This window comes from Schistocerca cancellata, chromosome 8 (assembly GCF_023864275.1).
Source record: "Schistocerca cancellata isolate TAMUIC-IGC-003103 chromosome 8, iqSchCanc2.1, whole genome shotgun sequence".
NCBI lineage: Eukaryota > Metazoa > Arthropoda > Insecta > Orthoptera > Acrididae > Schistocerca > Schistocerca cancellata.
Window position 1 is genome coordinate 537,604,431 of NC_064633.1, and position 22,768 is coordinate 537,627,198.

Consider the following 22,768-nt stretch of genomic DNA (forward strand, 5'->3'; position numbering starts at 1 on the left):
TGCCTTGGGCAGCAACCTCGTCGGATCTCTCCCCAACTGAGAACGTTAAAACATTATCGTCAGGGTCTTCCAACCAACTTGGGATTTCGCCGATTTAACGCGCCAATTGGACAGAATTTAGAACGATATCTCTCAGGAAGACATCCAACAACTCCACAAATCAATGCCAACCCGAATAACTGCTTGCACAAGAGTCAGAGGCGGACTAGTGCGTTGTTGATTTGCTCAATTTGTAAAGCCCTTTCTATTATATAAATCATCCAGTTTTGAGAAATTGTAATCATTTGTTTGTCTGCACATGTTCATCACACCTGCCGATTTCCGTCTCATTTGGATAATTCATTCGTGGTTCGTGTTTTATTTGTGTTAGAGTGCATTAGCTGAGTCGTCTTGCTCTGCTCGCCGTGCAGGTGTATTGCACTTTGGTGTAAGTTTTGTGCGCCTACGTGTGCAAAGCTGTCTCGTCTTTTGCGAGTTATAGCCGTTCGCGTGACGTCAGGTCGGGACTCCCGGGTGTTTGGCAGAAGCGCGTGGACTGACCGGCCGCTACCTCGCCCAGTACCCACGCCTCATCGGCCTACTGTCAGGCGTCAAAGCAGTGGCGCACTGACCGAGCCGCCGCACTGGGGCGTGCAGACCGGCTGCGCACTCAAAACAAGTCAGCCACCTCTGATCTCTTTATTCTTGGTCATATTTCGCCTGTCATCCCCCCCCCCCCACCCTCACCCCCCGGCAGTTTGGCTTGTCGTCACACCTACTGTTGTCTTGCTACATATGCCTATGACTTTATAATAGTTGTTGACGCTGAAGAAAATTAAACGCTTGCCCAATGATGCTGTATTCTGACAGAGTTGGTAAGGACATGGAAGAGCAGTTGAATGCAACGGATATGGTAGATGGGTGTAAAGAAAGACAATTTACTGTTCTTCTAAAAAGAAATGTGTGTGAAATCTTATGGGACTTAACTGCTAAGGTCATCAGTCCCTAAGCTTACACACTACTTAACCTAAATTATCCTAAGGACAAACACACACACCCATGCCCGAGGGAGGACTCGAGCATGCAGACCGGATGCGCACTCAAAACAAGTCTGCCACCTCTGATCTCTTTATTCTTGGTCATATTACGCCTGTCATCCCCCCCCCCCTCACCACCCGGCAGTTTGGCTTGTCCTCACACCTACTGTTGTCTTGCTACATATGCCTATGACTTTATAATAGTTGTTGACGCTGAAGAAACTTAAACGCTTTCCCAATGATGCTGTATTCTGACAGAGTTGGTAAGGACATGGAAGAGCAGCTGAATGCAACGGATATGGTAGATGGGTGTAAAGAAAGACAATTTACTGTTCTTCTAAAAAAAAAATGTGTCTGAAATCTTATGGGACTTAACTGCTAAGGTCATCAGTTCCTAAGCTTACACACTACTTAACCTAAATTATCCTAAGGACAAACACACACACCCATGCCCGAGGGAGGACTCGACCCTCCGCCGGGACCAGCCGCACAGTCCATGACTGCAGCGCCTTAGACCGCACGGCTAAACCAGCGTGGCTACTGTTCTTCTAAGACAATGGTCAGTCATAGGCAAGCTTTCACACGATTTCAAATTGATGTCATACAATGGGCTGGTAACTATAACCTGTCCAGATTTCAGCCCTGTCTGATTATTAAATACATATAAATTTACAATTTAGCTAAAACCAAAATAGCAGGGTTTTCCACCACAAAACTGGATAAAGTACCGCAGATTATTTATTTATTTATTTCATGAACAGTACAGAGTAACCCACCGCCTTGAAATGTAAAGGTGGGTCGTATGCTTCTGAATCTAATAGCAAAGACTTCTCTCTGTTACAGTCTTATTGGTATACAGTTGTTAATGCTTATTTTAAATAATACAAAGAACGTTATATATATATTGTAAGTAGGCTGTTTATGATTTCTTACTGACAACGTTACGTAGCGCTCTGTATGAGAATCACTGGCTGTGCTGTGTGCAGTCTGTGGCTAGTTTGCATTGTTGTCTGCCATTGTGGTGTTGGGCAGCTGAATGTGAACAGCGCGTAGCGTTACGCAGTTGGAGGTGAGCCGCCAGCAGTGGTGGACGTGGGGAGAGAAATAGCGGAGTTTTGAAATTTGTAAGACTGGATGTCATGAACTGCTATGTATATTATGATTTTTCAACACTATTAAGGTAAATACATTGTTTGTTCTCTATCAAAATCTTTCATTTGCTAACTATGCCTATCAGTAGTTAGTGCCTTCAGTAGTTTGAATCTTTTATTTAGCTGGCAGTAGTGGCACTCGCTGTATTGCAGTAGTTCGAGTAACGAAGATTTTTGGTGAGCTAAGTGATTTGTGAAAGGTATACGTTAATGTTAGTCAGAGCCATTCTTTTGCAGGGATTTTTGAAAGTCAGATTGCGTTGCACTAAAAATATTGTGTGTCAGTTTAAGGACAGTCATGTATAATTGTTCAAAGGGGACGTTTCATATGGCGACCCTGCCGGGATTCTTAAATGTTTTAAATTTACGTGTAGTAATGAACAGCTTATAGTCAAAATCATCATGTCGGCGAGTCGCATATCGGTCATTGTTACGCCGTTTCCGCGGTTCCATTTCAAAATTCGGTGCACCTTGCCAATTTCTTTCATAATTTCCGAAATGCGCTGTGTTATTATTTTGTGGCTGTTCCATATTTCTATGTCCCTCTTCCCATATTGGGGCGCAAGTGTCCTCTGAAATACGTAATTCTTGTATTACCTGTGTCAGCTGATCTTGTACTTCCCAGATTTCTCTTTGGTGTTGCGTATTAATTTGATTCAGATTTTGTTTGAATTTCCTAATTTGTTCGCACTCTTCTGTGTCATTAAAGACTACCGGTTTTGTGTCATTCAGATTATCATCTACCTTCGTAGATAAATTATTTAGCTGATCCGAAAGTTCAACTACTTTCTCTGATAATGAACTAATTTCCTCCATGTGTCTTTCTGAACCAATTTTCAGAGTATCTACTGTGTCCTTTAAGTTTTCCTGAGTTTTTGCAAGTTGCGTAACCGAATCGGTAGATGCAACTGAGTCAATTTTAGCTTGCAAGGTCTCATGATTTTCATGAACAATAGTTTGCAGTTCTTTTATGGCTGCTTCGTGATTCTGTAATACATTTTCATGCCGCGAAAAAATAGGTTGAAAATGCTCACAAATTTGTGTTTTTACGTCATCACAGACTTTTTGACATTTCGATTCAATGTTATGAAACTCAGTAGTTAAATCTTCACGTGTTTGTTCAAGCGTGGTGTCTAACTTCCGAAGATTTTGTTCCATTGTGTCTAACTTTTGATGCTTTTGCTGTATATGTCCCATTTGTTGTATTAATTGTAATAACAATGCACTGGTGTCTCAAACATGTTCCTCAGTGCTTTTTCGGCAGTGAATTTGCACCGGCAGCATTTACATTTTGACAAGCAGAAAATGTGTCTTGACTTATTTCAGAAAACGGTGAGGACCCAATACCTGAATCTACAGTATTTGCGAGATTGTGTCCTGTCATTTCGGATTCCTGAGGCGAGCTATTGCCGACCGATCGATCGATAATGCTTCCCTGTTCACTAATTGTTTCACTGTCTACGCCATTATTTGCCGCCCGCTCCATTTCCCTATGCACAATTACCAACGTAAATACATTGTTTGTTCTCTATCAAAATCTTTCATTTGCTAACTATGCCTATCAGTAGTTAGTGCCTTCAGTAGTTTGAATCTTTTATTTAGCTGGCAGTAGTGGCACTCGCTGTATTGCAGTAGTTCGAGTAACGAAAATTTTTGGTGAGGTAAGTGATTTGTGAAAGGTATATGTTAATGTTAGTCAGGGCCATTCTTTTGTAGGGATTTTTGAAAGTCAGATTGCGTTGCGCTAAAAATATTGTGTCAGTTTAAGGACGTCATGTATAATTGTTCAAAGGGGACGTTTCAATATATATATATATTTCTCTGAGCTTACAGCGAACTGAATGCTCAACAATTGTTAAAATGGATATAATTTGTACAATGCAAATGTCAAAGAAAATTTAAAAAAATAAGAAAATGTCACACAATGAGCGTGGTTAAGAATAATTTGTAAAATATAGGTGGAAGTGACCACAGTGCGGTCTTTGCCACATTCTGAGATAAATATGGATAAAAATAACAAAACCATTTGAAATAAACCTTTGTAATATTATTGTATTGTAGCCAAGTTAAACAACACAATACTGATCTGATATGTCTCGTAAATTTGAATATAACGCTTTAAATACTTGTACAAAAACAATACTTTCTTCTCCACGTAAGGGGACTGGTAGGATAATACGAAAGAGTTCAATTACTGTGGCTACGCGATCTAGCTACCTAGTAAACAGTGTAGCTAGTTAGGTCCTCTGATTCTTCTTCTTCTTCTTCTTCTTCTTCTTCTTCTTCTTCGGATACTTCTTCGCCTAATAGCAAGTCCATATCTACACTCCTGGAAATTGAAATAAGAACACCGTGAATTCATTGTCCCAGGAAGGGGAAACTTTATTGACACATTCCTGGGGTCAGATACATCACATGATCACACTGACAGAACTACAGGCACATAGACATAGGCAACAGAGCATGCACAATGTCGGCACTAGTACAGTGTATATCCACCTTTCGCAGCAATGCAGGCTGCTATTCTCCCATGGAGACGATCGTAGAGATGCTGGATGTAGTCCTGTGGAACGGCTTGCCATGCCATTTCCACCTGGCGCCTCAGTTGGACCAGCGTTCGTGCTGGACGTGCAGACCGCGTGAGACGACGCTTCATCCAGTCCCAAACATGCTCAATGGGGGACAGATCCGGAGATCTTGCTGGCCAGGGTAGTTGACTTACACTTTCTAGAGCACGTTGGGTGGCACAGGATACATGCGGACGTGCATTGCCCTGTTGGAACAGCAAGTTCCCTTGCCGGTCTAGGAATGGTAGAACGATGGGTTCGATGACGGTTTGGGTTTACCGTGCACTATTCAGTGTCTCCTCGACGATCACCAGTGGTGTACGGCCAGTGTAGGAGATCGCTCCCCACACCATGATGCCGGGTGTTGGCCCTGTGTGCGTCGGTCGTATGCAGTCCTGATTGTGGCGCTCACCTGCACGGCGCCAAACACGCATATGACCATCATTGGCATCAAGGCAGAAGCGACTCTCATTGCTGAAGACGACACGTCTCCATTCGTCCCTCCATTCACGCCTGTCGCGACACCACTGGAGGCGGGCTGCACGATGTTGGGGCGTGAGCGGAAGACGGCCTAACGGTGTGCGGGACCGTAGCCCAGCTTCATGGAGACGGTTGCGAATGGTCCTCGCCGATACCCCAGGAGCAACAGTGCCCCTAATTTGCTGGGAAGTGGCGGTGCGGTCCCCTACGGCACTGCGTAGGATCCTACGGTCTTGGCGTGCATCCGTGCGTCGCTGCGGTCCGGTGCCAGGTCGACGGGCACGTGCACCTTCCGCCTACCACTGGCGACAACATCGATGTACTGTGGAGACCTCACGCCCCACGTGTTGAGCAGTTCGGCGGTACGTCCACCCGGCCTCCCGCATGCCCACTATACGCCCTCGCTCAAAGTCCGTCAACTGCACATACGGTTCACGTCCACGCTGTCGCGACATGCTACCAGTGTTAAAGACTGCGATGGAGCTCCGTATGCCACGGCAAACTGGCTGACACTGACGGCGGCGGTGCACAAATGCTGCGCAGCTAGCGCCATTCGACGGCCAACACCGCGGTTCCTGGTGTGTCCGCTGTGCCGTGCGTGTGATCATTGCTTGTACAGCCCTCTCGCAGTGTCCGGAGCAAGTATGGTGGGTCTGACACACCGGTGTCAATGTGTTCTTTTTTCCATTTCCAGGAGTGTATATCAGAGCTACTTTTATGGCGTGAATGGTCTGAATCTGAATCAACTCGCCGTTTGACATGTTTTCTTCCCCTATTTTGGCACTGATGAAATGAAATCTAGCTTAGGTCGTTTTGTTTCTATAGCACGCTCAGTTCTTCCTTTGGTACATCTTTTCTCCTCAGTAGCATGCTTTTTTTCCCAAGCATTCTTCTTCCGTTCTCTCTGTATTGGTTGCCGACGTTCGAAGCACAGATTTCATTGCTTTGCCAGGAAGTCTACCGCAAAACTTTATCTTAGACAGCGGAATTATATTTTCAGGTGAGAGAACATCTCGCAGTGTGTTGAGCGTCATCTTTTGTGTGAGCTATCATTGAAGAATTCGTCACATTGTTGGAGCTGCGGCGATTTACCGAAAAGCACCAGCGGGGATTTGCCCCATTTTGCCTTTTTCCTGACACATGTGCTATTGTTTATTTCGGAGAACAACTGTAACAATCATTTCCTTTCGAAAGTGAAAATTAAATGCAGCAGTGTCAACGAGTACTTGGTTGATTATTCTTTTCAGCGCCTATATTATACAGCCACAGTAAAAGAACAGAAAACTTAGATGTAAGTTATAAAAAAATAGACTTACTTCATGATCTCACCTCGGGAGTGTTCTGCAGGGACGAACTTTCATGGAACAGTAAGCTACAGTAAGACAAACCTGTCACTAGGAAGTCAGCCTGTAAATCGATGTCAGTCACTTCAAAAAACCGGTAAGGTTTTTGCCTCACGTGGGGTTTCACTCCCACCTACTCCAGTGTGTTGAAAAGAGGTTGCAAGACACTTGTTACTACCGAATATACATTCAAACTTTGGCAAGACTTTTTTAAAGACTTTTTCTGCAGTTTAGCGTTGTTTGGGTGTGTACTAATATAATAATAATAATTTCGTGTCGCTCAGAGGCTTGGTGCACGTCTTTCAGTTGGACTCCACTTCGGTGCGCTGCATGACCATAACGTGCCCCAAGAATACTACCGGGTGAATGTGACTTACAGCGCAACGGAGAATCCGAACCGCGTGTCGTTTCAAGCGAGTCCTCACATCATGAGTCGTGAAGGCTAGATCAGAGGTAGATTGAAAATTCCCTTTATCCGACTGGGTTCCGATCATGCGACATTGAAAAATGCGCAATGAACGGTTCACACAAGAAAATAATAGAAGCTTTTGAAAAGTGGTGCTGCAGAACACTGAGAATTCGGTGGATAGGTCGAATGACCAACGAAGAAGAGTTACTGAATCGAATTGGAGTTACGGGAAATTTACGACACAATCAGAGAAAAAGAAGGAATCGGTCGATAGGATCCATAGTGGGGTATCAACGATTCGTCAGTTTGGAAATAGAGGGAAGTATGTGGGGGCATCGAGCTTCAGATGGTAGTACGCTGCAGTAGTTATGCAGGGATGAAGAGAGTTGCGCAAGAAAGGTATGCGTAGAAAACTGCATCACATCAGTCTTCGTGCGGAAGACCACAACGACAAAAACACTAAACTGTATGCAAAGTGGGAACATTGCACAGGCTGTGGCTACGACATGTTTCTGCAATATTTTTTCATGCAGTTCTAATTCCGCAAGTTTCGCGGGAGAACTTTCGTGAAGGCTGGAAGATAGGGGAAGAGGTACTGCAGAAGTGATTCTGTGAGGGCGGGTCGTGAGTCATGATTGGGTAGTTCAGTCGGTCACTTAGTACCCTGCTACTCGACATGCTGCCACAGTGTGGGTTAAAGGTACGGCGTTGTCACACTTTCTTCGTGAGGACGCTGCAGAGTTGTTAGATTTTTGGCATTACTTAACGACCAACTACACGGTTTTACGGTGCAAGGCGTCGTATGGTTCGCTCTTTGCGAATTACTTGGGATCGTTGTTTATGAACCCTCTAGGGCATTGTGGTTTACAGGGTGTAAGAAGAGATGGAATGTATAGCACAGGATGGATTGACTTCAGACATCAACAGAAATTTTAGACTGTTTAACCCTCGATAAACGAGAAGACGACCTGGACATCCCGCCGCCTGGCGATCGGAGGCATATTCTGTTTTTGTTCGTGGGCGGAGCCTGAAGTGGTAACAAAAATCAGTCCTAGGTAGCTTTTGTTTGTAGTTTAGATAGGTTTTGGGGTTAGTATGGGTATTAGAGACCAACTCCTGAAGTGGAAGATATCTAGATAGAGAGATGGTGAAGGGGGAGGGAGGGGGAGTGGGAGGGAGGGAGGGAGGGAGAGAGAGGGGGGAGAGTGGGAGGGAGGGAGGGAGAGAGAGGGGAGAGAGAGGGGGGCAGGAGGAGAAAAACGGAGAGCACTTTTGTGTGAAAGGCAAATTGCACGAGTTCGAGTCTCGACCTGGTACACAGTTATAATCTGCCATGAAGATTCCTCAATAAAATGTATTATGTTTTAATATTACAATAAAAAAACAAAATTGTTCAATTAAATGGTCTAATATGTTTTAATATGACAACAGCAATTTGTTTACACTAGTGCTTAGAAAATCAGTTCAGCGTAACATACGAGAAACTGCAGTTCAGCGAGATAGCACGCAATTAATTTACGAACCATATCCAACGTCTCTGTAGACTGATACGAATTATCTTGCCACCTAGCACCTGAACGCCGACTAAACTTGACCAGTAGCCTGGAAAGTGACTGAACAGAATTCCATAACATCACATTGGAGCGCTATTTCAAATTCTCGTGTGAATTCTGTACTGGAAAGTAGCTTTAATGATCACGAAGGCTCATTAAGTCCCAAATTACAAAGCGATGAACATTGGGAAATACCGGCTCCATCGCAGGGAACACATGACTAGCCTTCTACACACGCCAGGATCCTCATCGATCTCCTGAGTTCCAAGCGGCTCCACCTTGTAGTTTCAACGTTCATCATTTTAAGCCAACCTATCTCAGGAGCACAATGCAGCCATCTTCATCTGTCACTCGTTGTTCCCACTAAGAGCACTCTTCCGCTTACCGCCCAGGTTTTCCAGAAGTCTGTTTTCAACAGCTATTGGAAAGAACGGGCTTTCACAAGAAATTCTCTGACTTTTAAGCCATCACAGTAGACTTCGAGTGGATGTTCGATCCATCATCTCAGATGTGGGTAATGGGAGCTGTCACTTGCGTCCAGAATGGCCTGATTACACCAAATAAGTGCTAAATTTCTTCCATATTTTCGTAACGATTATAATTTCTTTTAGTAACGACGAGGTAAATGCACTGCCTGACAAAAGGAAGCTTGCAGAAGGGGAGAACAATTATGAAACAACGAGGGTTCATATGGTATGTGATGTTATTTAACTGATTAGAAAATGGACTCAAATTAACAAAGAACTTGGAGGTGTGAGCCCACTTATCAGTATGATGTTGTACCTCGCTGCCCCGAAAACAGGTAGTGATTCGGTTGGAATGGGTCTCATAAAACTGTAGTGTAATCTCACGAGGCAAGATGGCCCACAGCTGTTGGAAGTGGTGCTGGATATGCTGGATACTGGAACTGGGACGCAGTTGTTGTCAGAGGTAGTCCCACGCATGCTCTGTTGGCGACTGTTCTGGATATCTTGCTCTCAACGGGAGTACATCGTCATTATGCGGACAGTTCATAAAGGCAAGCGCTATGTGTGCACGAGCATTGCCCAGCTGAAAGATGATACCGCGATACTGCCATCTGAGAGATATCGCCTGAGGATGATACATGTCAGTGACGAAACGCTATGCCGTCACATTTATCTCGATCAATGACCAAACTCACACCCGATGGCCCCACACCATGACGCCGGCACTAACACGGCTGTAGCTATCCGAAACACTGATAGAATGGGACTTCTCCTCAGGTCGAAGCCATACTCGCCGCCAATGGTCATCTGGGATAGTCCAGAACAGCGATTCATCGCTGAATACGATGTAATGCCAATCATCAGCAGTCAGCGCTTCACAGTCAGAGCACCATCAGATTCAGCCGTTTGTGTTGTGGTGTAAACGGCTGCCTACACGTGAGACAGTGTTTCTGTAGTCCGGCTGCTGCTTGTCACTGACCAACAGCCCACTGCTAGGTCTCAGAAGTCAGGCACAGATGTGAAGATGTTACTCTATGGTGGGTGCACAATACGGCTATCGTCCCTTCGCACTGTCAGACTTCGTCGAACGGAACCGTGACGATGTGTATCCCTGTCGTCAGGTTCGCATGCAGTCCAACATCAGGCCACCGTTGTATTCGAACGCCCCACAGATCTGCATGTTTAGGAATTTCATCAGCTGGGTGAATAGAGGGTTGCAATAAGACCCGTTTCAAATTCTCTTCAAATGGTTCAAATGGCTCTGAGCACTATGGGACTTAACATCTGTGGTCATCAGTCCCCTAGAACTTAGAACTACTTAAACCTAACTAACCTAAGGACATCACACACATTCATGCCCGAGGCAGGATTCGAACCTGCGACCGTAGCAGTCGCGCTAAAATTCTGTCAGGCACTGATAAGGCTGTCTCTCACGAATATGGGCATTTCACAGTAATGACTCAATATGTCACGCTGTTCAGGCCCCTTATGTACCCTACGAGGCTTGGTAACATTACCAAACACGAACAACAGTCACGCACTCTTGTGGACGTTCCACCTGTCACACAGAATTGCACTTCCAAATAATTTATATACCTCCCAGTGATGTGTAAGCGCACGAAGCTACATTAACAACGGACCATGTCTTCCCGGTGTTTAATTTTTTTTGTCAGGCAGTGTATGTAAGGGTTTGAGGCTCTTGTCAGTCTCATTCAAATACTTCTGGGTGTACTGCCGCGCTGTCTTACTAAATGTTTAAAAATGCTAAAGTAGTAAAACAACCGACGTTCCGGTTAGAAAAGTTAGAATTTTAGTATTTTACAATATGGTGCGGTAGAAGACCAAGAAAAACTTTGATGTGTAATGATGATGGCTTGAAAGATTCTCGGGTGTTGCGTCGGATGGTGTTGTGCGAACTGTACAATATTTCTTCAAAGTAACTGATCAAACGTCTTCTTACAAAAATTAATGAATTACTGTGCTGGTAAACCCCTTACGTTATTTGATTTTGAAACAGCTGAGCAAAACTGAACGTACTCAGACATTTCTCTCTTTACTTATTCTGATCATCACTGAACTGGCGCACAATACATTTAGCGTAACGCAATCTGACTTTCAATAATCCCTACAAAAGAAAGGCCCTGACTAACAATAACCTATACCTTTCATGAATCACTTACCTCACAAAAATCTTCGTTACTCGAACCATGCAATACAGCGAGCGCCAATACTGCTAGCTAAATAAAAGATTCTAACTACTGAAGGCACTAACTACTGATAGGCATACTTAAGAAATGAAAGATTTTAATAGAGAACAAAAGTAGTAAATTTCATGGTCAAACGATATATATATATATATATATATATATATATATATAGATAGATAGATAGATAGATAGATATATGTATATCAGTTCATGACATCCAGTCTTACAAATTTACTCTTTCTGATGGACACACGGCCAGATCATCCGCTCTCAAAACTCCGCCATCTCTCTCCCCACATCCACCACTGCTGGCGGCTCACCTCCAACTGCGCAACGCTACGCGCTGTTCACATCCAGCTGCCCAATACTACAATAGCAAATATTCCAACAATGTAAACCAGCCACAGACTTCACAGAGCCCAGTCAGTGATTTTCATATAGAGCACTACGTGGCGTTACCAACATGAAAACCTTAACAGCCTACTTACACTGATCGTCATCATCAGGCACCATCAAGGAATTTATCAAACAGTTTTTACGTCGGGAAAGGTTGAAACAGCCCAATAATGATGATGATTTCGCTTTTAGAATACTTGACCGCATGGGTTTCTAAGGCAACAAAACTGTAATCTAGCACACATGTTGCCAAAAATTGAAAAAAAAAGCAGAAACTGATACACAAAAAGTTATTACTGGGGAAAATACTGATAATACGACAATTATGCATTTGAAAGGTTAATATAAATCTAGTACTGGCAGCTGTGCAAGTGTACTTCCGGCAACTGATGTTTTTCGCTTCACGGAAGCAATAAGTATGAGCAGAATCGTAATTGTGATCCGCGTTGCGTTCGTTTTGATTGCAAATACCGGGCCCTAAACTCAGTACGCCTGTATGATGAAACAACGGGCAACAACAGCTGGTAAACGCCGCGCAACACTACGTTCGTAACAGATAATGCGATCAGGGGTGCAGGCGGGACGCGCCGCTGACGAAGAGGATTCAATTAGCGGGTCGCGTCCGTCACTCACCAGCCCGAGCGGTGCGCGCACAGTAGACAGCGGCGAACACAGCGCCACCCTCGGTCGATCACCCATCCTTGCAGTTTATCTTGCCACATTGTCGGTTCTCACTTGTAGATATCCATTCCATGAGAAGGAAGCAAAAATCCTGCTCTCGTGGTGTAGAGATCACCAGGAACATACGAGGGCAGTTCAATAAGTAATGCAACACATTATTTTTCTCGGCCAATTTTGCTTGAAAAAACCGGAAATTTCTTGTGGAATATTTTCAAACATTCCCGCTTCGTCTCGTATAGTTTCATCGACTTCCGACAGGTGTCAGCGCTGTACGGAGCTGTTAAAATGGCGTCTGTAACGGATGTGCGTTGCAAACAACGGGCAGTGATCGAGTTTCTTTTGGCGGAAAACCAGGGCATCTCAGATATTCATAGGTGCTTGCAGAATGTCTACGGTGATCTGGCAGTGGACAAAAGCACGGTGAGTCGTTGGGCAAAGCGTGTGTCATCATCGCCGCAAGGTCAAGCAAGACTGTCTGATCTCCCGCGTGCGGGCCGGCCGTGCACAGCTGTGACTCCTGCAATGGCGGAGCGTCCGAACACACTCGTTCGAGATGATCGGCGGATCACCATCAAACAACTCAGTGCTCAACTTGACATCTCTGTTGGTAGTGCTGTCACAATTGTTCACCAGTTGGGATATTCAAAGGTTTGTTCCCGCTGGGTCCCTCGTTGTCTAACCGAACACCATAAAGAGCAAAGGAGAACCATCTGTGCGGAATTGCTTGCTCGTCATGTGGCTGAGGGTGACAATTTCTTGTCAAAGATTGTTACAGGCGATGAAACATGGGTTCATCACTTCGAACCTGAAACAAAACGGCAATCAATGGAGTGGCGCCACACCCACTCCCCTACCAAGAAAAAGTTTAAAGCCATACCCTCAGCCGGTAAAGTCATGGTTACAGTCTTCTGGGACGCTGAAGGGGTTATTCTGTTCGATGTCCTTCCCCATGGTCAAACGATCAACTCTGAAGTGTATTGTGCTACTCTTCAGAAATTGAAGAAACGACTTCAGCGTGTTCGTAGGCACAAAAATCTGAACGAACTTCTCCTTCTTCATGACAACGCAAGACCTCACACAAGTCTTCGCACCCGAGAGGAGCTCACAAAACTTCAGTGGACTGTTCTTCGTCATGCACCCTACAGCCCCGATCTCGCACCGTCGGATTTCCATATGTTTGGTCCAATGAAGGACGCAATCCGTGGGAGGCACTACGCGGATGATGAAGAAGTTATTGATGCAGTACGAAGTTGGCTCCGACATCGACCAGTGGAATGGTACCGTGCAGGCATACAGGCCCTCATTTCAAGGTGGCGTAAGGCCGTAGCATTGAATGGAGATTACGTTGAAAAATAGTGTTGTGTAGCTAAAAGATTGGGGAATAACCTGGTGTATTTCAATGCTGAATAAAACAACCCCTGTTTCAGAAAAAAAATGTGTTGCATTACTTATTGAACTGCCCTCGTAGTACCGTCTCAGATTGCCTACGCTGGCGATGAAAGTTATAACGTAGCAGAATACTACGAGTTGTCACCTTGTATTGAAAACGTATCTTGCTGTAGAGCCTGGAGAAGAGGACATGTTGGTCCTCGCGCTCGCACAGATGACGCTGGCTTCTGGGCCGAACGAGCGGTGTGCTTGACTAGTGTTGCGCTCAATACGTTACACATACTCTCGATGAATTTGAAGAAGCACTGTTAAATATTAATCGATCTTTTTCATACTTGTATACAAAATTGTGCTGATAACAGAACCATACAGCTGAAATTTCAGATCAATAAGTTCAGTACCGTTGTGGTCGAGCGGTTCTAGGCGCTTCAGTCTGGAACCACGCAACCGGTACGGTCGCAGGTTCGAATCCTGCCTCGGGCATGGATGTGTGTGGTGTCCTTAGGTTAGTTAGGTTTAAGTAGTTCTAAGTTCTAAGGGACTGATGACCTCAGATGTTCAGCCCCAGAGTGCTCAGAGCCATTTGAACGATTTGAACTCCAGTACTTTCGGATACATAAATTTTTACCTAAACACATGATAACTGTGCTGGCATTGTGAAACCGAGTTAGGGACGGTAATGTATTCATCTAGAGAATCAATTGAAACTACAACCAAGAGTATGTGATCGGAGGCTTTCCCGGCGTATGTGTTGTTTCCAGGGCTCTCGGGTGTCCAGCCGGATGCGATCTTTGAAGTCCCACGATATTTCGGCGAATAACCTTTCCTCCATCGTCGGGCGGTTCTGATGGAATGGTCTGTCCGCTCATTGTCAGTGTTATTTATGTCCGTCAGTCGGGCTTCGATTCCCTGCGCCGACGGTCCGATTGTGGCCGCCGACATTCCGTTTGCGAGCGACGACGCTTCGACAGCGGCCGCCGACAAATCGTTTGCGGACGTCGACCCAGATCCGCGCCCACCCCGGCGTCGCGCCGGGTGGTGGAAGACGCAGAACCCCGTGGAGTGTCCTCAGCGGCCGTCGTAGAAGGGTCGTGTGATCGCTTGTGGCATGACGCCTTGATGGAATTAAGTAATGGCTGTCAAGCCCTGCTTAGTTGAAAACCTGTGTCTAGGTTTATGAGATTGTCCGTTACGCGAATTTCAAAGATCTCCTTGAAGATGCTGTCCCAGTAGAAACTGGTAGAGGCCAGAATCTTGGTCTCTTCGTAATTCGCGTTGTGTCCAGTTTCCAAGCAGTGTTCTGCCAGTGCCGATTTGGTGAGCTGGCCTAGGCGCGTGTGGCGTTGGTGTTGTTTGCAGCGGTCTTCGACTGTTCGGATTGTTTGACCGATGTAGGATTCGCAGCAACCACATGAAATATTATATACGCCCGCTTTCTTGAGGCCAAATCCGTCTTTCACTGTCCTCAGTACGGTCGGTATCTCGGATGGTGGTCGGAAGACCGTGTCAATTTTGTGTTGTTTTAGCAGTCTCCCAATATCGTGGGAATTCAACGATCGCATCTGGCTGGACACTGGAGAGACCTGGAAACAACATACAACCAAGAGGATAGATTTATATAAACTAATGTTCTGGAATTTTCTTTAGTTTCATTGCCTCACATTTCTAACGTAATTAACAGTACATTGGAAAAGCTTTATTTTATTGTCTTTTGGTTGTGTGAGTGTTTTGAAGAGACAGAGAGCGAATGGAGGATATACGTAAAGTGAGAATGTGGTATTTTAATAAAACTATGTAAACGCAAGCGTGAGAATGTTGTTGTGTAATAGGTGAATTGTGACGTATGTCCGAGTGAGCTCGATTCTGTAAATGGCAGACAGAAGGAGCGTTGAGTATTAAATTGATTAGTAATTTATTTTGTGGAAATGGAATCCCATTTTGTTTCCATTAAATTTTAACTATTTTCGGAATTATGAGGTTTTTACTCTAAATTAGGTGTGGTAATCTGATTGGCTGACATTAGAAATACAGCGCGTATAGAAGTGCGGGAGATGATCTGATTGGCTACTTAACATACTAGCCAAATGGAATCCAACGTTTTCCGCGCGTTTGAGTTGGGCTTGGTGCCTCAGATCTATGAGTCGAGATAGTCGCTCGGAAGTCGTCGTTTGGTAAACATCTATGTTAAATCGCGCTGATCAAATTTGTTCCAAAATGAATATATCTGCGCGTTTGATCGATTTTTGTGTAACTGATGAAAAGTGACTACAGTGTCAGGTATTTTGAGAAAGTTTGAGTTTTGTGAGCGATTTATTTTACGAGATTTCGCGTGACAACATTTCAAGTCGTACATAAATTCCACGTGGCGGGTTTCGTGCAAATTACGGGACATTATGGCGAACACTTCTGTACAACAAGCCTACTGAACGACTGACTATGTTAACTCGCAAGCAGCCGTGGGTCAGTGACTGTTTAGGGCGTTCAAAATATCTGGTCGGTCTAAATAGCTTCTGGCTGCTTTTGGGTGTGGACTTCAATCGGAGAAAGTCAGTAACATTACATAATTAGTGTCGAGACATTAAATAGGGACATGATACCCATTTTCTGTGCTTTAAAGACAATAAACAAGATTACAGGAAATTTTAGATATTTCTCAAACGAGTCATGCAAGAATCCCGAACACCCGATAGGTTAACTAACTTTCAGATGCTGCCCGTGGACTGGAGTCATGCGGCCTTTGCGCGGAAGGTATTTAGCTGACTTCTCGTCAACGCTGCTTTTGTCAACTAAACCGTTATCTAATACTGCAGTGTGAAAGGACAGACAACCTGAGACCTATTCAGGTAGGTGGACTGGTTATTTAAAGGATAGTGAGAGAGCAACCCACAGCACACAACCTACGACCGGCTTAGAGACAGAAGTGATGACACTTTCTGCAAGACCTGATCATCATTGTGCAGGACAATGCTCAAGCACGTACAGTGCAAACTGTTACTGATTTGTTTGACTGATGGAGCTGCTAGGTGCTATACCACCTACTGCACTCCCCTGACTTGAGTCCTCATGAGTTCAAGTCGATTTCTAAATTGAAGGAAACACTTCACGCCATTGGCTTCAGAACTGCTAAAAATTCGTTGGGCAATAGACGGCGCCGCTCGAACTGTAAACACAACTGGCACTGCTAAGAGAATCCTACGATTTCTACATCGCTGGCAGCGGGTTATACACAATGCTGATGACTACTTTGAAGGTCAGTAAAATTTTGAAACACGTATCTATTTTGTGCGTGCTATAAATAAATAGTTGCCACTATTAAAGTTCCAGCCCTTGTAATTGGAAACCATCTATAACGATGTAGAGGACTAAAAGGAAAAGATCGTATTGCATTGGCTGCGAGACTTGTTCTTGTGTAGTTTTGCTGCCTGGTGCAAATATTTATATTCGACGCCACTTCGGCGACTTGCACGTCGCTCATGATGAGATGCAATACGTGAACAACATAAACACCCAGTTTGCGAACGCAGAAAGTCTAGGACTCGGCCGATAAACTAACCGGGGACCCCAAGGTCAAGAGGCACCTGTGGAAATTTAAAGGAAATAGCGCTACAGTCTTTTTAAGATGCTATCTGAGCCAATAACCACTTCTTGCAGCGTGGACAAGAGAGTCAATGAGGTTCTGGAAGATCCGGATATGGATGTGGAGCCAAGCCGGATCCATGCCGTAGGTACGCTAGGTGTCTCGGTTGAGGATCCATGGACCGAATAGCCAGACTGAAGTGGTCTGGAAATTTCTCGAATAGGTTTGTGTTCAGGTAGTTTGATGGCCAAAAGAGTACGGTAAACTAATGCTAGTGCTCTTCGAACCACGCATGTACACTGCCAGCTGAGTGGCACGTTGCGTTCTCCTGGTGGTAGATGAAACAGGGCCGAGAAAGACGATCTGCATGTAGGGGTGGGCATGGTCCCCAAGGCATCTGCTTTTCCTAATTCCTTTTTTATAGTCATTCCACTTAAGATCACTCTGGATAGTTACTCCTAGACATTTTACGGTGGATACTGTTTACAAGGATTTGTCATTGACAATGTAGTTGTGCAGAAGTGAAGTTCTTTTCGTACGCGATTTTTCATTTATTTACGTTCAGGGTTGACTGTCACAGCCTGCATAATTCATCAATCCTCTAAAGATCATTCTGCAAATCTAAACTGTCTTCCGGCGTTGCTACTTTCTCATGGGCAACCCCATCATCCGCACACAGCCTCACAGACCTTTCGACGCTTTCTACTAGATCATTATATACATTGTAAAGAGTAACGGTCCTGACACAGTTCTTTGGTGGACTCTTGAAATTACTTTTGCATGTGTCAGTTCTGTTCCGTTACGAGCAACACCTTGGGACTCTCGTTCCTTCAACCCCCACAAACCAACCAACCAACACCTTGAGCTCTCTCTACAGGGGAGTGTTGAATCCAGTCACAAATCAGGTCCGATAGTCAGTAATCTCGTATTTTAACACTAAATGACAGTTTGGAATAATATCAGATGCCTTCCTGAGTTCAAGAGACACGGCATCAACTTGTGCGCCGTTGTCTACTGCGCTATGGATTTGAGATTCGCAAGATAGCTGTTTGCGAAATCCACGTTTATTTTTGTGGAGGAGATGTCGTATTCCAGAAACGTCATAAAACGTGTTGCACAACTCTGCAACAGAATGACGTCAGTGGGGTAGGCCTGTATGTATGTGAATCAGTATTACGGCTCTTCCTGAAAATCGGAATTGCATGCGATTGTTTTGCAGTAACTAGGTACTAACATTACTGCAATGACTTAGTAAACTCTGCTACTAGAATGGGAACAAGTTTTTGTACACTATCTCTGCATAAACATCCAGTTTGCGACCGCAGAAAGTCTAGGACTCGGTCGACAAACTAACCGGGGACCCCAAGGTCAAGAGGCACCTGTGGACATTTAAAGGAAATAGCGCTACAGTCTTTTTAAGATGCTATCTGAGCCAATAACCACTTCTTGCAGCGTGGAGAAGAGAGTCAATGAGGTTCTGGAAGATCCGGATATGGATGTGGAGCCAAGCCGGATCCATGCCGTAGGTACGCTAGGTGTCTCGGTTGCTGGAGAGCTGCGAGGAGCGCAGGAAGAGAGTCAATAAGGTTCTGGAATGTGCTAACAGGAATGTGGTGCGAAGCCGACTCAACTGCCGAACATCCCGATCCAAGTGGCCCCACACTTTCTCGATTGGATTTACAGGGTTATTACAAATGATTGAAGCGATTTAACAGCTCTACAATAACTTTATTATTTGAGATATTTTCACAATGCTTTGCACACACATACAAAAACTCAAAAAGTTTTTTTAGGCATTCACAAATGTTCGATATGTGCCCTTTTAGTGATTCGGCAGACATCAAGCCGATAATCAAGTTCCTCCCACACTCGGCGCAGCATGTCCCCATCAAAGAGTTCGAAAGCATCGTTGATGCGAGCTCGCAGTTCTGGCACGTTTCTTGGTAGAGGAGGTTTAAACATTGAATCTTTCACATAACCCCACAGAAAGAAATCGCATGGGGTTAAGTCGGGAGAGCGTGGAGGCCATGACATGAATTGCTGATCATGATCTCCACCACGACCGATTGTAACGGAACATATTAAATGCTTTACTTTACCGAAGTATGCGATACCCTCCAAATTCAACCAGTTTAACGAGTATTTATGATTATAGCAAAGGTATTGTGTATGTTAACAATGATTGCATAACATGTCTCCATAAACAGTCAACCCATTAAATTATACTGAATAACTGACCCACACAAAAGTTAATATCACTTGATCACTGATACAGCAAATGTCATCATATAAAAACACTGAGTTCATCTTAAATAATTAATATGAAGTACGAAAAATAGAGGCCAACTTAGGTATTTTGGATCTCCTTAAATAAAAATCACCCAGTGAAACCTATTTGTTCACTAGGAGCGTTTTCACTCAGTATTCACGTAATCAATCCTATTTTAGACGAAAACCAATGTAATTCTTAATAATTCATGTTACTTACTTATTTATGCAAATTAGAGATGTCAATTGACAAACTTCTAAAAAACGGCCTTTTTGTAACAAAGAATTATTCTGTCAGGTCAACAAATCTGTCTGTAATTTTAATAACATGTTAAATTATGTCACTCGATGCAAATTAATAACTTTTCTGCACAAATTATGATAACAGATGTACATGTGACTTGTAAACTATATCTCTGTTTAGTAGTTCTTCGACAATGTTATAAATACGAGCAGCAAGATGGGTCGAGAGGCAGTCGGAATGTCACTTTGGTAAAGTGTGTTTGTGTGTTATTGTTTGAGGTGGATAAACAATGCAAAGAACATGTAACGGAAGTACTACTTTGTGTTGAGTCATGGTCTTTGGTGGACAGTGGAATTAAGATGGCCACCAGAATAATAAATATTTGAAGTTTACATATTTGTTGGTTTCGCTCGTTCTTTATCATCAAAAGCACATAAAAATCACGGGACCTCATGTTTTTAACCCTAGACAACAAGATTTAGAGCCAGCATCAGCATCGAGAGACAGCAGCGATCCAGCAAGTAGCAGCGATTACCACAACACAATCCAATTTAATGGCGCCAACCTAACATCAAGTGCTAACAAGCTCCGTAAATGGGAGTGAAATAGTGCGATGATAGCAATTCCATCGGTTTTCCAATCTCCTGCTTAAGAAATGCCGAACATCATGATGGAAGTGCGATGGAGCGCCATCCTGTTGAAAGATGAAGTTGGCGCTGTCGGTCTCCAGTTGTGGCATGAGCCAATTTTCCGCGGGCTACGCGTGAAACTTGCCCGCACGCGTTCAACCGTTTCTTCGCTCACTGCAGGCCGACCCGTTGATTTCCCCTTACAGAGGCATCCAGAAGCTTTAAACTGCGCATACCATCGCCGAATGGAGTTAGCAGTTGGTGGATCTTTGTTGAACTTCGTCCTGAAGTGTCGTTGCACTGTTATGACTGACTGATGTGAGTGCATTTCGAGCACGACAAACGCTTTCTCGGCTCCTGTCGCCATTTTGCCTCACTGCGCTCTCGAGCGCTCTGACGGCAGAAACCTGAAGTGCGGCTTCAGCCGAACAAAACTTTATGAGTTTTTCTACGTATCTGTAGTGTGTCGTGACCATATGTCAATGAATGGAGCTAGAGTGAATTTATGAAATCGCTTCAATCATTTGTAATAGCCCTGTAAATGTGGGGTGTTTGTTGGCCGGGCGAGTACGGTACACTCATTCTGGTGCTCTTAGAAGCACGCACATAACACTGCGAGCTGTGTGACACGCTGCATTGTCTTCCTGGTAGATGCCATCTCGCCAAGGAAAAACAAACTGGATGTACGGGTGGATATGGTCCCCACGGATACTTTAATACTTGTGTTGATTGTTTATGCCAACCAGAATGACGAGATTACCCAGGGAATGTCACGAAAACATTTCCCAGACCATGACCTACCTCCTTCGGCCTGTATCCTTGCGACGATTGTTGCAGGGTGCTCGCTTTCAGACGTTTCACGCCGTATGCGCCAACGGCCATCTGTCATCTGAAAAGGCCACCTGCCACCACTCACTGGAATCTAGTTGCGTTGTTGGCATACAAATTCCAGCCTTCATCGCCGATGAACAGCAGTCAGGATTGGTCCATGAACAAAGCCCTTGCTGCAGAGGCTCATACGTAGCAAAGTTTGTTGAACGGTCGTTGAGGGGAAACTGTTTGTAGCTCCTTTGTTCATCTTGGCGGTCAGTAGCTCGACAGTTGCACGTCTATTTTTCCGCACACATCTTCGCAGCCGCCGTTCAACACTGTCATCTATGGCTAGCGATGCACCGCAATGGGTACGACACGTATTTGGATAGCACTGTTTTGCTATGCACGGTATACTTTAAGCACGGCCGCACGCGAATGAATAACTTTATTTATATCTGCAGTAATGTATCCTTAGTGTGTGTGTGTGTGTGTGTGTGTGTGTGTGTGTGTGTGTGTGAGTGAGTGACTTCACACAATTCCTAAATTATTAGTAAGACCACTGAACTACATTTTGAAGAATAATCTCGAAGTAAAGACATTTAATTTACAATTATTTCTCATTCAAACTATCCTATGTTATTTTGGCGATTTTTTTCTGTGATTTTAAGCATAATCAAGTTTGATTAGAGCGGACGAGTCACTGTAAGGACCCAATGCACTTAGAACACACAAAATTTTTCATTCTTGGTCGCACTTCATTATTTCCAATTTGGATTACACGTTTATCTAACTGCCATCATCGGAACAGGTACTTTAAGTCGAGCGAGGTGGTGCTGTGGTTAGCACACTGGACTCGCATTCGGGAGGACGACGGTTTAAACCCGCGTTCGGGCATCCTGATTTAGATTTTCCGTAAATTTCCTAAATCTCTTCGGGAAAATATCGGGGTGGTTTCTTTGAAAGGATACGGCCGTCTTCCTTCCCCATCCTTCCCTAAATATATGGAACCGGTGACCTCGCTGTTTCGTCCCCTTTCCTCATAGCAACCTACCAACCAATCTTCCATTTCTCTTTAATTCACAATTATGTAGAAATTAAGAAGGTTTCTGCTGCAGATATGTGTTATAACAAAAGTTCTCTGGGTGTAGGGCCACGTCACGACGTATTATAAGAGTCACTAAAGGGATAAAAATCGATGTTTCAGTCACAGTTCCAGCACCCATCCTCGAGAAACTACTGTACTTTGTGGCGAGGGGCCACTTATATTTCACGTGCTGTCTATTGAACATTTTGAAAAAAAAAAAAGAAAACAAGAAAAAGACATGTAGCTCTCGCTCTTTAGAACATTTAGTGCACACTTTTGTTCTTCCAGTTTCCGGCAAACCACTGACATTACAGGATAGTTGGCGCAAGTGGGCAAACTGGTATACCAGCGAACTGTTCAGTGTGACCTTTGAAATCTTCAAGAGTGGCGTCGTCTTCCGGTCGCAACATGTCAATGGACTGCGTATCCATCATCTTCAGGCGAAGTCTAAGGACGACGCCACTCGGCTGATAACCCGTGAAGATTTCATAGAT